This window comes from Zalophus californianus, chromosome 3, assembly GCF_009762305.2.
Source record: "Zalophus californianus isolate mZalCal1 chromosome 3, mZalCal1.pri.v2, whole genome shotgun sequence".
Classification (NCBI taxonomy): domain Eukaryota; kingdom Metazoa; phylum Chordata; class Mammalia; order Carnivora; family Otariidae; genus Zalophus; species Zalophus californianus.
The window spans coordinates 142,450,540-142,468,579 of NC_045597.1; the positions used below are offsets into that span (position 1 = coordinate 142,450,540).

Sequence of the window (18,040 nt, forward strand, 5' to 3'; positions counted from 1 at the left end):
ACCTTTGTTCGTTATTTTACATAGGAACACTAAAACATTCTCTGATTTACATTTTTAAATGGGTCTTTTGAAGTACACATCCTGAAGACAGAACTGTTACACATACACAGCAATTTTCTTGCTATAATTCTTGATAATTCAGAAATATTATTTCAAGAATTCAAATATTTCTAAAGACCGCGTTGCCTTTCCCCCATGCCAGCCAAGAGCACATTATACTGTTCCTTTTTTCCAAAGCACTTTAAGAGGAAGACAACAGATCTGAGAACCTGTGAAATTCTCGACAAATTTAAACCTTGCTTATGTAAGCTATACACAGGGAGGAAAGAAAGCCTTCAAGGATTTGCAAAGGCTTACAGGGGTCTCTCTGCCAGGAGACCAGCCTGAACGTGTTTGGCACTGTCATCTGGGTCTCTACTTGGTAGCTGTGGAAAAGAGAAGACAGGAAGAGCCCAGAGCCCAGAGAGAAAGGAGCCTGTGTTTCCCATCATAAAACCACAAGGACAGGAGAAATGGCTGTTCGCAGGCTGCAGAGAAGGGAGAAGCCAGGAGACGTGAGAGGGAAGAGACACTGCTGACATTCAGGAGTCACGGTGGTCCCTGTCCTGGCCTTATGGTCACTGCAGTTGGTGGTCCCCACAAGCACTGGAGTTGTCTGAAGCTGTGAGCGGGCAAAGGCTAGCTCCACAGAGTGCTGGATTGAGAACTTCATCAAGGCATAGTCATCATCTGGGGAGCCAAGGAAAATCCTGGCTCTAAGACTTCACATCCCACCTCTTCTTCTTTTTTTTTTTTTTTTTTTTTTTTTTTGTAGAGTTAGGTTTGGGCCCAGGAATCTGAATATCCCAAGTGAGCTCACAGGGATACTGAGGCAGTTGGCCAGTGGTCCCCAGTGTTATGGAGAACCATGGGGTACTAAAACCTGTGGCTGAAGGCCACTGGGTAGTCAATGAGAGAACACAGTCTTGTTCTCTAGAATTTGCACCTGACAGGCTCCACATGGGTGACTCAGAGCAGCTTAAGGAAGGAGTGCCCTGTGGTTAATGCATCACAGAGGAACTGAGCTTGGCCTGTTCAACTGGACTTTTACTAAGAACCACAGTAACTCTGATATGCGTCCCGAGTTGAGAGCAAGTGTTAATCTAGGGAACTAGACTAAGTTTGGTCTGTGAATCAACTGGGATACTTACAAAATATTTTGATAAAATATTGAGATTAGTGGGTCCTGCCTCAAGCCTGGTGAGTCAGAAAACTTCAAGGGTGAATTACAGAAATCTGCATTTTTTGCAAGCCCTCTAGGGATTCCTTTACATGTAAAGTCGAAGAATCACTGTGCTAGAGACATTTTTAAGATCAGCCTAGGACCACAAGCATGAGACACAAAGAGAAGGTTATGCAAAAGAACAAGACTAAGATTTTACCTTCCACATTCTGAGTCTTGATGATTTTATTGCTGTGGAAATGAGACTGACCATTAAGAACCATACATATAGGAAGGGAAAAATGAAGGGGGTGGGAATCGGAGTGGGAGACAAACCATGAGAGACTATGGACTCTGAGAAACAAACTGAGGGTTCTAGAGGGAAAGGGGTGGGGGGATGCGTTAGCCTAGTGATGGGTATTAAAGAGGGCACGTTCTGCATGGAGCACTGGGTGTTATACGCAAACAATGAATCATGGAACACTACATCAAAAACTAATGATGTAATGTATGGTGATTAACATAACATAATAAAATTAAATTTAAAAAACGAACCATACATGTAGTTAAGAAGGTGTATATATATATAGATAGACAGATCGATAGATAGATAAGAAGGTATATATATATATATATATATATATGTCTATATATAGACAGAGAGACTTAAACTCTTTGGTAATCCTGCATATAGTTTACCAATTATGGTTTCTTTGTTTTTTGTGGGTTTTTTTGTGGGCTTTGGGGTTGTTTGTTTGTTTGTTTGTTTTGCTAATTATTTTGTTGTCTAAATTCCAACTTGGAAAATCCAATGCAGGTGTTAAAATAAATGCCTGTGAACCCAGGAGGATTCCCCTACAATTCAAATGCCCGAGAAGAGACTGTCCTTAAATGAGTCCACTCTGGTCACAGACCCTGGTTCCATGAGCTGGCTCCTATACCGAGACCACTCTGATTTGGATCACTTCCAAACATTGCAGGTTTATACATGTTCAGGAAGTACATTCATGCGGAAGCTACATCTTAGGCCACCTGATCTTTTCAAAAATCATACAGCCTGATTTATATATTTTGTTATTAAAAATCCATCTGTGGGGCGCCTGGGTGGCTCAGTTGGTTAAGCGACTGCCTTCGGCTCAGGTCATGATCCTGGAGTCCCGGGATCGAGTCCCGCATCGGGCTCCCTGCTCAGCAGGGAATCTGCTTCTCCCTCTGACCCTCTTCCTTCTCGTGCTTTCTATCTCTCATTCTCTCTCTCTCTCTCAAATAAATAAATAAAATCTTTAAAAATAAATAAATAAATAAAAATCCATCTGTGCTTCACATGGTTACAAATTGTCTAGAGCCCTTGTAGGGCTTACAATTCCACACCTCTCTTCTCGCTTTCATTTCATTGTTCTCCTAAAGTAAACAAGGAAGGATAGAGGAGAAAATAATATATATTTGAAAAATACAGAGTAAGTTTTAAACTCAAGTTACAAAACTTAGAGTTGCACAAATTCTCTTGGCAAAGAAATCAATGTATCTGTGAGGTATTTGATATAAATTATTTAACCATATAATGTATAATAATGGCTACCTTTATGAGTACTAAGTCCTAAGAACTTTGCTAAGTATGTTATGTGTACTTGTTTTTTCTGACAATCCCATGAAAATTTCTCTCATTGTTCTTAAACTTGGGAAACTGAGGCCCAGAGAGGCTGAGTAACTTGGTCAAAGTCACACAGCTATTAAGTGGAAGAGCTGAAATTTGCATCCACAAAGTCTGACTCCAGAGGTTTCTGGATTCAGAATTCTACCATTAGGCCATACTTCTTTCCATCTCCGATTGTGTAACATATGCAGGTAATGAGATATGTACCATGCAGGTAATGATTAAATATAAATCATCAGCATTTCCAGATATCATGTAAGACCGTGTACAATGACCAATTCATTAAAATAAAAATATTTATATATACAAAATCAAAATGCCTATATTTATATACAAGTGTGTTTTTTATATACAAACAATGGCATTTTGTGCTTTGTATTCTTCCTTTCAGCATTATATTTTAGGTAAAATATAAGGTAATACCTCTCTTTCTAAGTCTGTGAGGAACAGTTTTCCCACCTCTAACATATCAACTCTAAGGACATCACAGGGTCTATATAATTGCTATGTGAAGTTTACATGTTAGTGTTAGTACCACTAGAACTTTTCTTTCCTTATTTGTAATGTCTAATTTCCTTAGGCTCAAATTTTAAACACTCTAGATTCTCTGGTCTCATTTCTCCAATTTATCAATGAGGATTTTGCACAAAGAGCCCTTTTCACCCTAAAGACTGAATAGTCATTTTTATATCCTTAACTCATACTTCGCAGAAATAGCAATCTGTTAAGCCTGAGATTAATCAGAATCTGAACGCTTGTTTGCAACCAGTATAAGCTGACCAAGAATCCAGGCCTCTAGACTCTGAAAACCTTACCTAATGGACTAACCATCAGACTGACCACTTTAACCAATACACAGTAAAAATCACAGCTCTCTGGAGAATTTGACACAATTTTAACACAAGTATATTAAGCAAAGATTGAAAAAAGAATTAGCTAAACATCTCTCACAATGGACCTTTTCTTAGATGTAGCTCAAAGCTTCTTTTTAAAATGTCATAGTATCTTCTTAGTTGTGTTATTTAAAAAGTACACGTCACAATATGGAAAATAAACTTTAAAAAAGTTTAATCAGTTTAATTGAAAAATACTTTCCCTGATCAAAAAGTAAATAATGCAGAAATGAAACATTTTATTCTAAGAGAAAAAGGTGAGAGGCAGTCCCCAGCAGTCTTTCTTTTACACACAAAGGTCATCAGCATGTTCCCTCCCAGGTACCTAAAGCAGGCCCACTGGAATTACTGAGCACCCTTTCACTTGTTTTCAGATGTATACAGGAAAAAAAAAAGGCTGACGTGGGTCCTCAGTTAACATGGGTTATATCCATTTATCCATTTTTTGCTTTGCTGATATGATGATAGCATTATAGCATAATGACTATTCTAGAATCTCAGCCAAAAAAGAGAAGAAAAAGTTGATTTAGTTTTAGCCTGCATAAGACAGGATATCTCTCTGTGTGTGCTTTTTAATTCCATTTCCCATTATAAAACTCAGAAATGTAAACGCCTAACATATTTATATTTATTTCCAAAATAAAATGAATTTCTACCCTATTTGTTGATGATAGAACTGTCTTTATTAAAGAGCAAAGTCATTTTTCATGAGGTACGTATGAAAGCCTCATCTTTCTGTATCAGTTTAAATGTGTTTTAATCTATCTCTGCTATTTATGAGATCATAGAGTTGATGTGGCACCAAATGGATCAAAAATAAAAGGGTGATTGGTTTTTATTAGTATATATATGCCCTCTTCTGTATTTTTTCACTGACTTCTGAAAAATCTGCTCATAAATTTCTTCTGAAAGTGTTTATACTATGCGGAATATCTTGAAACTGAACAAGGGTGAGGAGAGTGTTAGCTCTAAGGCGAAATGACCCTTAAGTAATTTAGTGGATTTAAATTGTAATGGTATGATTATCAGGATAAAAAACCACTACTGTTTCTTCAACCACAATATGCACAGTATTCCACTGATGGCTCCCATCTATCCTCACAATAGCCAAGTCAACCCATTTCACAGACAAAAGAAACGGAGGCCCCAAGAAGCAAAGGAGCACCTCCCGAAGCTCTCCATGTTGGTGAGTAGCAAAGCCAGGGTTTGACTCAGCACAATGCCGTGTTCTTCACCATCATTCCACGCTGACTTTACACACCAGATACTGCAGTTCTCCACCCATGCTGGAAATTAGAATCACTTGGGGAGATTTCAAAAATATGGATAAATTAAATCATTCCCTTGAAATGAGCTAAAAACATCACTATTTTTGTAAGCTCCTGAATTGATTTTAGTGTGAACCCAGGGTTAAAAACAACTGGATTTGCAAATGCCAAGGTATAGTTGTTGATTTTTCCCTTAAGAAACATAGTCTCTGAGTGGTACAAGAACAAAAGTTCAAATTGTTTCTCCAGAACAGAAACATTAGATGAGGGCACAGAGCAGCACCACGATCACCACAGGATCCTTCCTTCCTCCCCCAAGCTGCTCCTTCTGCCCGGTGTGAAGATCTCACATGGCGTCCCAGTGCTGAAGGAGACCCAGGGGGTTGTGTAATCCACAACCTCCATCCACAAGTGAAGAGACCAGAAAGAAACAGTTTTGCCCAATATCTCATGTTCACGGTAAAGGCAGAATGAGAACTGGAGTCTCTAGCCCCCTATTTCAGGGCTCCTTTCACAGAAAAATTTTGGAAGCAACAAGAAAACAGTTGGGGCAGGGAGTTGGCCAAGGCATCTGAAGAGAATTTTAAGAACCAGAGAGAACACAGGAAAGAAAAAGAATCACAGCAGAGTGAGCGAGGAGAACCACCACAATCCGAATATAATGGGAAAATAAGAAGTAATACACAACAAAGAAATAAAACTGGCCAGAGAAAAATACAAGAGGGAGAACTAGCCATTGCAACCCTGTATCAGCAAAATAAGGAAAAAATTCAAGGGCATCACCACATCTTCAATCCCGGTTTGGGAAGCATGTGCAGGCCTAAAATACTTTCAGAATAGAAAGTAATATGGAAACAAACACTAGCTGGAGGAAAATCACCAGATAGAGAGGCAGGGGCTGCCAGAAACTCCCCAAACTGTGAAATATCATCTACTACCTTGCTCAAGTTCAAGGATCAGCTGTTTCAACATCAGCTGGGAACTCAGCAAAGCAGTATCTCTGGCCCCATCCCAGGCCTGCTAAATCAAGCTCTGCACTTTAATAAGATCTCCTCACAATTTAGATACATATTCACATTCGAGAAGTACCAGCTCTGCTGTAAGAGCCAGAATGAATTGTGAAAACAAGTAGCTATCACGGGCAGAAGTGGGGTCTAAAGAATTAGGTAGAATTCAGTCTAATTAAATTACGCGTTGATGTCCCACGATCTGCCAGGCCCTCATCTGGGTATTTCAGGAAATGAAGGCCTGAGGTTAGGCACAGTTAGCGGGACACCGTTAGGGGAGAATGCAGAAAGGGAGACAATGCCCCTGTGCTCCAAGGGGCCACGCGAAGCGCTACAGGGTTTGGAGGAGCAGAAGCTGGGGTTCCAAGACGCACGGGACCACTGCACTGACTCCCTGGCAGGGTAGAAACGGTTATGGGGAAATGGGAGGGCCAAGTCTAGGCAGAGGGAACAGCATAAGCAAAGATGCAGGCCTCAGAAGCCTGCTGTGTGTTGAGGGAACGCTGCCTTCTGCCTAGAGCAGTGTTTCCAAACTGTTTCAAGGAGACTCAGGACTCTGTGATGACTACTAAGGGTAGGGATGGGAGGTCAGTGGGGTTGCTGGGACCCATAAGCTTATATTTTAACAGTGGATTCCACCACTGAAAAATAAAATGTGCAGCATAGCACTGAGCTAATACACAAGGCACTTCTAAAAGTATTACCTACAGCCGTGCCTGGCATGCAGCAGGCACTCAAATATTCATAGAATGAATGAATGAATGGAGTGAATGAGTGAATCTATGAGATCAAAGTAAAAAGGTGAAGCCACTTTTGGCCTGGGCTGCAAAGGGTCTTAAAATGTCCGAGATGAGGTTTATATGTTATTTGGTAGGGCACTGGGGAAAAGTTTATTAGCCAGTGACTGAGCTTGGCTCTGCTTTAAGAAGCTTATTCTGCAAGCCAAGTGTAAAATGGATTGGAAATGAGAGAGACTGGATCTGGGAAACTAGTCAGGAAGATATCAGGGTAGTGTCTAGAAAGAGTTAAGAGTCTGAAGAAAGTCCCTACGGGAATAAAAAGGTGGAAAAGCAGGTATCATGAGACATCAGGTAGAGATGGAGTCCATGGGACTTATCTGTGAATTATATTTGGGAAGCAGTGATATTGGGAAGGTCCTGGGTGACTGAGAGAAAACAGAAATTGACAGAACCACCTCTTTTCATGTAAGAAGAAAGATGTGGATTAAAGTTTAAACCTGTTTAAGGCACTTGAGAAGAATATAGAGGGATCTTGCAGATGATTCAAATTGTCAATATAAAACTTAGGAGGGAAAACAGAGATGGGAATACCACTTTGGGAAGATAATCTAGCACTAACAGAAGAACATCACTGACTAAAAAGTAACCTGCAAAAAGGAGATCTATAAAGCAAAGAGGATCAAGAGAAAACTGCAGAAAAAAAAATGAAAAAGCAAAGGTAGGATGAAAAGGCGATATTGAGACACACAGGAAGAGACAGGACTGGGGGAGATGGCAAAATAGAGATGGTGAACTGGGGGGGGGGGGGTGTTACAATAAAAACCCAGAAGTAAAAAGCAGTGGGAAACTGGGACAAACATGTTCATTGTCCTTTAGATCCTGGAAGACACAGGATCTTATAGGAACAGCAGAAAGCCAATTTTGCCCTTCACTTCTGTGAGCAAAGATTTTCATAAATGAAGCAATTACTCCTGTGAGAAGTAAACTAATTGTTCATATTTTTTAATATAAATTGTTGCTATTAAAAATCATGCAATGCTATCTTCAAATTCAGCTGGAGGAAAAAAAATCTAAAGTAACAAGGAGGCAGTTGAGGGATTTAAGACTCTTTCTCTCTTCCATGGTGGAAGAATAATGCTCCACACAGCATTATTCTCCACAGACATTTCACCTTTTGGAGGTGTGTTTGTTTACCCGCATTTTTTTTCCTCGCTGAGCTAGGTCATTAACCTGAGGAAAAGAGTGCTGAGAACACCTGATAGACCTTTATAAATCCTCATATAATAGTTAACACTTGGTAAAGTTATCCTCTAACTGCTGACAGGTCTAATTGGCCATGTTTGGGTGACAAGTACTAATGACAGTTCCTTCTCTGGTTTGATGGCAGAAGAGACGCCTCCCTTGGTTTCCTTTCTGCCTCAGTTCAAGAAGGATACATTAAGTTCACTGTTCTCTTTTTGCCCTGTGAATCCGTATATTTGGTAAAATGCTATAAAATATCGACGTACTTTTCTTTCATATAGATGCTGCTTAGTGGTTAAACTTTTATAAAGACACCCTTACGTAATGTAAAATAATATAATGCAAATGACGTACATAAGGAATTATGCTGCAAAACATTCCAGGGAGGGCAGTAATTTTTCCTTTGTTAAGAGAATTCACCTTCTCAAAAGCATTTTACTACAAATGCATCCAAGAGAGGTCAAGGAGATCTACAAGAATAGCTATTTGATTTGTGGTTTTCATTCCAAGCTTCCTCAAATCACTTTTGGAAATGAGTAGCAGTGTGAATTATAAATCCACAAATATTTGATTTATGGGGATAGAGAATCTGAACTACAACCAACACTTTTGAGTAAATAAACATTTTTTCCCCCACCTTAAGAGCCTCAAGTAACAAGAGAATTCCAATGCAGCATTTGCATTCTAAGGGCATTTATCTATTACAGGGAAGGGGCAGCACATACTCAATGCACAGATGGCATCAAAATAAGATGAAAGGACTATGAAAACCGGTGAAATAGGATCCTGAAATATTTAAGGGAGTGCTTTCAAGCCAAAACCTTTAACTTTACCTGAGATGTATCTTATTGACTTTATGAAAAGCCTTCTTTTTAATTTGATAAATGCACTTTCTATGGCTGCATGCATTGTTCTGAAGCTGCCAGTCTCCAAGCTTGAGGCTGGACCCTACCTAACACGAATGTTTTATTTCTTCTATTTGAGCATTGTTTGCTACATCTTAACAAAGTTTGCATTCACCTTGGTGTGATGCTCCTGAGCAAAGCAAAACCAGAGAGAAATGCAAACCACATCTCTGTGTGAAAATAAAATGAAGATGACGTTTCCTAACCCAAGAACTTCTGAGAGCATTCCAAAACTGTGTTTATTTTGTATCATGGGGGCCAAGGGCTTGATGGCAATTTATTTTCCTTGAAGGACTACAACACTCCCCCGTCCAGGTTCACCGTAAAGACTGTTTGTCCTCCAGAGCCTGGGGAAACATTTGGGGAAGCATCGTCCTGCCAGTTCTCCCTTCTTTCCCCACGGGCCCCCGCAAATAACAGTGGCGAAGCAGATGGTCCTCCCCCTCCCCTTCGCCTTGTCCCTTCCGCAGTCCCACAGTGTCCTCCCATCTCGCACTGACACCTTCACCCAGCGCCCCCGCCCCCCACCCCAGGCTCCCAGTAAGTGCAAACTTTGGGGACCTTCTTTCTGCCTCACCGCCCCCATTTCCCCTTCTTTCAGCTGCAGAACTCTCTCAGAACCCCAAGTTTCGACTCCTAGCTTCCTCCCACATCTCCCCAAACTACCCATTTCCCTGTAATGAGAGAGAAGCCCAGCCCCAAACTTCCCAGCCCAGGTGACGGAGGCCCTGCGGCTAACCACAGAGGAGCACTCTCCTTGTCCTCTTCCCTTCTCCATCCTCCCCTCCGTCCTTGGGAATCGGAGCCCCGGAGCCCACACTGGGGACTCCTTCACTCCTTTGGCTTCCACGACCTACTCCTAACTCCAGGGGCTCACAGGAGCCTCACGCCACAGCCCCGGCAAGCGGCGGCTCGGCATCCTCCTCTACAAGTGGGACCGCCGGACAAAGTGCAAACTCCAGTGGGAGGGGGCTCCCGGCCATTCCCTCGGGCGGCGCGCCCCCGGGCCGGCTCGCGCCCGGAGGAGGCGGGCGGGCTGGGGCGGGAAGGCGGCGCGGGTCCCAGGGGCGCCGGGCTGGGCTGGGCGCCCGGAGCTTACCTCGGCGCGCCGGCCGCTGGCGCGTGGGGCAGTGGCTCCTCCAGCCGGAAAGCTGTTGCTCGCGCTCCGGCGGCTGCGGCGGTCCCTCCGGGGCTGCGCTGGGGCTCCGCGCAGACGCTCTCCCGCTATCTATTGCAGCCCCGGGCGGCGGCGGCGGCGGCGCCGGCGACAGCTCGGCCCCGCGCGGCCCCGAAACTGTCCAACTCTGGCGGGCGCCGGGCTGAGGTTCCCGGCTGCGGCCCCAGCGCTGAGCGCCTGCGCGCCCTGCCTGGCCCAGGTGAGGGGCGTGTGCCTGGAGCCCGCGGGGCGCACCCGGCCCTCTGGCCCGGCTCACGACCCCGGGGTTTGGACCCGTCGACGCCACTGCCGCGCGCCGAAGCTGGTGACGGTTTACCAGGCAGGGACTTGCGAGGCACACACACTAGGGCGAATGAGGCGGGACCGTTCGGGGGCCCGTTGCCACTGCAGAGTCTCCCGCAGCATCGCCGCCTATAAATCCCGCCTTTCCAGGCGTGCGCGCACTGCGAGGGAGAGGAGGCTCCGTCCCGACCGGGGCTCCGCGCTGTCCTGGGCCTCGGGGCTCCAGCCCCTGCAAGAATTCTTGGCAACGGCCGAGGTCCCGAAATCCGGATGCCAGGCGGCGTGGTGGGGCGGATCTGTCAAATATTAGTCAAGCCAGAGTGAAACTCTCTTCTTGGAGATCGTCAGACCAACTATTTGTTTTTCCTCTTTGACCAGCTCTCGGCTTCAAGACCACACTGAGCAGCCTGGGCAGTTTTGGCGGAGCCGGGAAGGCCCGCAGCGCGGAAAGCATCGCAGCCGCGCGGCGGATCAGAAAGGCTTGCGGATGGGGGGCTTCTGCTCCTCTGGATTTCTTTCCGTGTTTAAGTTTTCAAGACTAAAACATGTCATCGGTTACCCCGATGTAGGGCATCTGCTGAAAGTAGTGCAAACAGCCAAGGTGCTGGGTTCTGAAAGGGAGAGCGCTTGGAAAGAAAACATTTAAGGGGCAAGGAAAAATAATTTTAGAAGAGCAGTTTCCTGAGATTACTTCTTTAGCTGGAGAAGTTCAGGAGTAATAAATGACAAGAGAGCTGAGCAGAGATTTTTTTTTTTAACAAGTGATTTTAAAATATTATTCTTTGGTTTTCTTCTCAGATGATTGACACTAACTCCATCAATAATTAAGCCCGCAGCTGTTAATGTCTTGGCATAATCGTCCAGAGTAAATATCTTAGCGTCCAGCCAAAGCCGGTGCTGCTCTCCAGGGTGGGTTTGAGATTTGACAAGCACACGCAAGGGGCTTTCTAGAGCTTTCTAAAGGAGCAGGTTGTGTTTATTACCCACCTTGGAATTTAGGGTTATTGCAAGGACCAGCACACCTGAGCTACTAGGAGAAGGAGCATCAATCTGACAGATAGTTTTTATATATTGAGAATTCTAAATAACTTCATATCCAGGTATGCATTCTCACTGACTCATGACTAAGGACAGACACTTACTTATTGGTATGTTTATTCTTAAAACTGTTCCCTATTTGAAACTGCTATATACAGAAAGCGAGCGCCAAACTTAAATCATTAGAACCCACATATCATGAGCTATGATAATTGCTTGTTATCTTTTACAAAATTATGGCCTTAAGGTCTCCTCCCATCAGTGAAACTTATACTGAAAACAAGTCTTTCATGAGTCCCTGACGGTCAGTAAGGTGGGGTTCTGGCAGACTGGGACAGGCAGGAAATTCCAGAGGCAAAAGCCTTCCTTGAGAAAAACACCCAGTTCCAGTGCTCTGCACTTCAGAATTGGGAACAGTGTGGTTGCTACTGAGCTCAGATAAGTATTGGTATCTCTAGCTATCTAAGGTAAAGGGGAAAGGGACGGGCGCCCACGTCAACACCTTGGATTGCACTTGGAGGCAAATGAGTAACCTCTGCCGAGTGGAACACCTGTGAGAAGTGTTCTCTGTGGCTTGCACAATTTAGCAGCATGTGCATTTTTTATGTCCTGCAAACTGCAACTATATCCTTCTCTCTTCCCTATTTTTAATCACCTATAGCAGAGACTTACGGTGGAGACTAATTTGAGGGCTACATTTCCTAACTACAGCTGAAAGAAACATAAGATACATGCAGACAACTCCCCATTTTTTACCTGTGACACCACTAAGAACTGTGCCTTGTGTCCTTAGCCAAGATAGGATTCAAGTCTCCGGAGGCTCAAGCACTGGAAGGATTACAGTGCCTCCCTTCTAAATATACTGCAATATGGAAACAACATTAAACTAAAAACACACAAAATTTCAATATATAGAAACAACAGCTTCTCTCTAGATTTTCTGCCTGCAGATGTGCACTTATTGGATACATTGGCATAGCCGGTGCCTTTCCAGTGGTATCTGATATAGGGGGTCCTCCTGTCCTCAAACTCTTGCACCATCATTTTCCTAGAACCATCATTACTCATTCCTGGCAATGACGGTGTAAACCAACTCAGAGAACTCTCAGCTGTAGGCGAGGAGCACTGGGAAGACTGTCAGGTTAGCAGCAACACAGAGGGATGCACAGCAAGAAGAGGTCCCTAAACAGTGAGGCAGAATGTAGCAGAAATATTTATTTAAGGCTTTTTCCTACTAGGTGTGTTTACGAAGTGTGTGGTGCTTTGGTTCCTAAATATTGATGAACTTGAGCAGACAAACTCCTTTTAACTATGTGCACATATGGGACACCTGGCTGGCTCAGTCAGTAGAACATGTGACTCTTGATCTCAGGGTCAGGAGTTCAAATCCCATGGTGGGTGTAGAGATTACTTTTAAAAAAAAATGAAAACTAAACTAAACTAAACTATGTCCACAGAATCAGCCTACCCGCTGGATAAAGAACTTGGGGATAAGAACAACATCAACCAATTGGAAGATTTCATAAATCACTTCATTTTACTCCTTAAGAAATGGGTAAGAATTTCCACAACAAGATGTTATAAAACAAGGCCCTAGAGCTATTTTAGATTGCTTTGCAGCCATCAGGAACACTCTGGGCAGGGCTGAGGGCCATATTTTGAAACCCATTCTTGCAGTGGAAGGAAACTGAACTAGAATAGAAAACTCAAATTCTGATTTCAGCTGTCACCTTTCAGCCTGGAGACCTCAGTCTCTTCATCTGTGAGACAGGACAAATATGTCAGCCTTGTCTCAATGGGTCACTGTGATGCTTGGAAGGCAATGTTATAGGCAACACTTTGGAAACCGTATGGGAATGCAGGTACCAATGCCTGCTCATTGTCTTGCTCGTATTTTGCTCTTCCGCCATTGCTTACTAGGTATCCTGCAAACGTTCCCTCCGAATATCCTTTTTTTAATAAAGATTTTATTTATTTATTTGAGAGAGAAAGAGAATGAGAGACAGAGTATGAGAGGAAAGAGAGTCAGAGGGAGAAGCAGACCCCCCGCTGAGCAGGGAGCCCGATGTGGGACTCGATCCCAGGACTCCAGGATCATGACCTGAGCCGAAGGCAGTCGCTTAACCAACTGAGCCACCCACGCGCCCTCCCTCTGAATATCCTTTAACGCCTGTGTAGTTTTTAAATAATCTCCACTATGAATCTTTCCTTATAAACTCTTTCAGATGGCTCCAGTATCATGTAATGTGGAAAGCGCAAGTTCTAGTGTTGGAGCAACAGGGCTTGAGCCCCATTCCCTCTAAACTTCAATGTCCTCGTCTGTAGTATGGGAAAAGAAATATCCTGTCTTCGTAGGTTATCCTGAGGGGCAAAGCAAACAGGAAAATATTTTTGCAAACTGTACAATATCTGACAAATGTCCATCGCAATTTACTTCAACAACTATTTGGGAAATAAATAGGAGTTTTATCTCCATATTGGGCAATAAGATCTAAAGTGTCTTAGAAATACAACAACAACAAAAATTGTATCTGGGACTTTCAGAACAACTTAGAACTAGATAAAAGACAGTAAACCTTGTTTTAAGAGGCTACTAAATTACAGTTGTTTCCATGCATACCTGAATATTACAAATACCAGGAAATCTTTTATTTCAACTTCCACATACTATGAGAAATTAATGGACTAGTTGTTTTTGTTGACATTTGTTCTTTTTTTTAAACTCATTATATCTCATTGTGTCATTGTGCCCTACTTGTGGGAAGGACACCGTATTCTTTGCTTTCTTCTTTTTTTTTTTTCATTGAAGTATTGTTGACAAACGTTGCATTTAGTTTCAGGTATACTACATAGTGATTTGACAACTCTATACATTATGCTACGCTCACCGCAAGTGTAGCCACCATACAGTGCTATTACAACACCATGGACTATATTCTCCGTTCTGTACATTTCATCCCTGTCACTTAATCATTCCACAACTGGAAGCCTGTATCTCCCTCTCCCCTTCACCCATTTTGCCCATTCCCCTGCTTCCCTCCCCTCTGCAACCATCAGTTTGTTCTCTGTATTTACAGATTTGTTTCTCCTTTTTGTTCGTTTTTTCATTTGTTTTGTTTGTTCATTTGTTTTGTTTTTTAGATTCCACATATAAGTGAAATCATATGGTATTCATCTTTCTCAGATTTATTTCACTTAGCATAATACCCTCTGGGTCCATCCATGTTGTAATGAAATTTGTTTTTAAAAGTGCCAACTCGGGTTCAGCAAAAAAATGTATATTTCTTCAAAGTCATGATAATAATTATTTTAAGAATGTCCACCTACTCACGATGGGTAACAGCTGAAACACAAATGTTGAGGGCTTTTTTGATCAGGTGATTTTCATATCATTGTCTTTTTTTTTTTAGTTTTATTTTATTATGTTAGTCAACATATATTACATTATTAGTTTTTGATTTAGTGTTCCATGATTCATTGTTTGTGTATAACACCCAGTGCTCCATTCAATATGTGCCCTCCTTAATACCCATCACCAGACTAACCCATCCACCCACCCCCCTCCCCTCTAAAACCCTCAGTTTATTTCTCAGAGTCCATAGGCTCTCATTGTTCATCTCCACCTCATATTTCCCCCTCTTCATTTTGCCCTTCCTGCTATCTTCTTTTTTTTTTAACATATAATGTATTATTTGTTTCAGAGGTACAGGTCTGTGATTCATCAGTCTTACACAACTCACAGCGTTCTCCATAGCACCTACCCTCCCCAATGCCCATCCCCCAGCCACCCCATCCCTCCCACCCCCCACCACTCCAGCAATCCTCAGTTTGTTTCCTGAGATTAAGAATTCCTCATATCAGTGAGATCATATGATACTTGTTTTTCTCTGATTGACTTATTTCACTCAGCATAATACCCTCTAGTTCTATCCACGTTGTTGCAAATGGCAAGATTTCGTTTTTTGATGGCTGCATGATATTCCATTGTTCATATCATTTTCTCATGTTTGATGAAAAAATAATGGAACAGATAGATCTTTAAAGCCAATGAGTTGGCTTTATGTAGAAATTCCCAATTGGACCTAGACATTTATATCTAAAAAAATCAATATAAAAAAAGTGTAAGAAGTTTGTCTTAAATGGAAATCGTCAGGTGATTTCTGAGCTATTAATTTGTGATTTACATTTGTCTCATTTTTAAACCTAACCTAACCTAACCCAACCTAACCTGACCATATCTCTTAATCTAACTGGAATATCTCCTTTTGGAAGGAGAAGAGATATAAAACCCATTGCTTAATCTCAGGCTTACTCAAGGAGCTGTGCTAGTCTTTTTTTCTCCCTGTCTTAGGGGATTATGGCTATGTGAATCACTAGTATTCTGTGAAAAAGAATTGCCCTCTTGGCCTGCAATTATTTTTTAACTGGAGATTGAGTTGTTTCCTTTTATCTTCTTATTTTATTTGAAAACTCTCAGCAGAGAAGGGTCATGCATTTAAATTCCTTGCTAACTAATATGTCTTCCCCTTTTGCATTGAACACATTATGATTTTTTTATCTTGATATTTGAAAATTAATTATTAAAGTATTTTTCCCGAGTGTGACCAGGATCTGCTTGCTTTCACCCTTCCCTCATAAAAATTTATGTTGTCAAGATCTAGTAGAATTGGTGCTTTGCTTTACATTGTGCCCCCTTGCAAGGCAATAATATCTTTTGTGTCCAGAGGTGATCGATATTATAAACGTATTCCTTCTAGACCCTAACCCTGGTTTTGCAGTAATAACTATGCCTCTTCTTTTGTCTCTGTCCCTTTGAAACTTAATCCAGCACCACCTTGGGCCCCAAAGCAATGGTTACGCCAACTTCACAATCTCCCCAAATCCCTTCCTGATTAGATTGCAAGGTGATTACCCTGGTTAGCACATATTCCCCTGTTTGGCTCTTTGTTCGGAGATAGATATAAAAATTAATCTTCTTTGAACTGCATTTGCAATCTTGATTTCCTTTCACTTTTTCTCAATCTGAAGATATAATACTCCTTTCGCAAACGTTGATTTACTCCTGAGGCTCAGTTCTTCAGTTCTCTCCCTTGAGCACTTACCTCACAACTGCCTGGTAACTAGGGAAGCTCCCAAATGATGAGAACCTTTCGATTTAAAGTTATAGCTTTAAAAATGTTTTTCCTTTTAACATATGTCATAATTTCAGAGAAATTACTAATGTTGAACTCGGTGTGTTGAATAATTTTTAAAAAGCGTCAGTGTCTGAATAGCTAACACTATAGCTATTGTCATAGAATCCTATGAGGGAGAAATAATTAATCCCATTTTACAGAGGGGGGAAAGTGAGAGTCGGTAAGTTTGTGATATGCCCAAGGTCACAAATTGGCAGGGCCAAAATTCCAACTCAAGTTTATCTTACCTTTAAAAAGTTCCTTATGTGCTGCTTTATGTGGTTAATCAAAAGGATTGCCTTGACTGTAAGTTCCACCCAGACTCAAAATCATATCCTACTTGTTCCTTAGTTCCTTATAATACCTAATATGTAGTACCTTACAAAGAACAGCTCAAAATCTGTTTGCAGAGTACATGGTTGCTAATTCTCTGTTTTTCACTTGCTGCAACTTCTATCAACATAGCTTGTGAAGCCGTTCTCCAGCTTAGTCAACTTAAGTCAGGGTTGAGGGAAAGGAGTTGAGAGGGTTGAGGAGGAAGACTCCAATTTCTTGACAAATTCCAAATATGTTGTAGTCTTTGACCTTGCACTATCCTATTTTGGACAACCATCTGGACCTCTCTAAACAACACCTTACAAATGGTAACTCTCTCATATCCCATCTTTTCAACAAGATCGTCTGATTCTTAAAGCCAAAGACTGGTTCTTGGTTTTTGTTAGCATTCACCCCCCACCTGCAGTGCCTAAGACTGAACTGAACCAGTTGTTGCCATTCCTTGCAAGCCTGAATGCCTCTGTGTAAAGGCCAGGCCCTGCCTCTGCTGCAGCAAAGGAAGTGATTTTTCAGGAAGCCAGGTTCATCCAGTCACCCAGTCATTTCTTCACCAAATATTATGTGTTTGATGTACAAGTCTGTATTAGGCCGCAGAGATACAATGGAGAACAACATGGAGTTCTACAATCCATAGAAACAAAATGGTTCGACTATAGACCCAACAATGGTTACTGCATCCATTTCCACTCCAATGCTAACCCCCTGTTGTTTCTCCCTTTAGTAAGTTAACATTTTTAGTTCGTCTCTCGGGTCCCTACTCCTCCCCTCATTTTCTAACTCATCAATACTTTTTCCTATCTCTCATTAAAGATAATTTACTAATAATCTACTCAATTTGATAATAGTTTTGGTCCACATTTTCTACTTCCTTACTCTTGTCAAAGCTCATCTCTTTCTTATAAGGGGCCATCATAATCCTAACAAAATAATCCAAGATCCTGTTGAGGTTGCCCTATTTAATACTCTTTTTTGAGTACCCTTTATCATCAGAGCCCTTGACCCAACTACCTTCCAGGAGTTTTCAAACTATTGGGATCAACCCTGAAGTGTAAATGTGACAATCATTTAAACATGAAACATTAGCTGAAGCATTCCATGCTAATCAAGGAGGCATATTCTAGCG

The 18,040-nt window shown here is 42.0% G+C and overlaps 1 protein-coding gene across 6 annotated transcripts in view; it reads right to left on the reverse strand.

Annotated features, from left to right (window-relative positions):
- The window catches only part of ZNF385B (zinc finger protein 385B), a 399,531-nt gene extending 389,129 nt beyond the window's left edge, over positions 1 to 10,402 (reverse strand). For 3 of the 6 annotated variants that reach the window (XM_027591068.2, XM_027591069.2, XM_027591067.2), the window contains exon 1: positions 10,010 to 10,136. The gene's annotated coding sequence lies outside the window, so the exon portion shown is untranslated. Of the gene's footprint in view, positions 1 to 10,009 lie in introns of all 6 variants that reach the window. The other 3 variants (XM_027591065.1, XM_027591064.1, XM_027591075.1) reach the window with 2 other exon arrangements.
- Between the last annotated feature and the right edge of the window lie 7,638 nt (positions 10,403 to 18,040).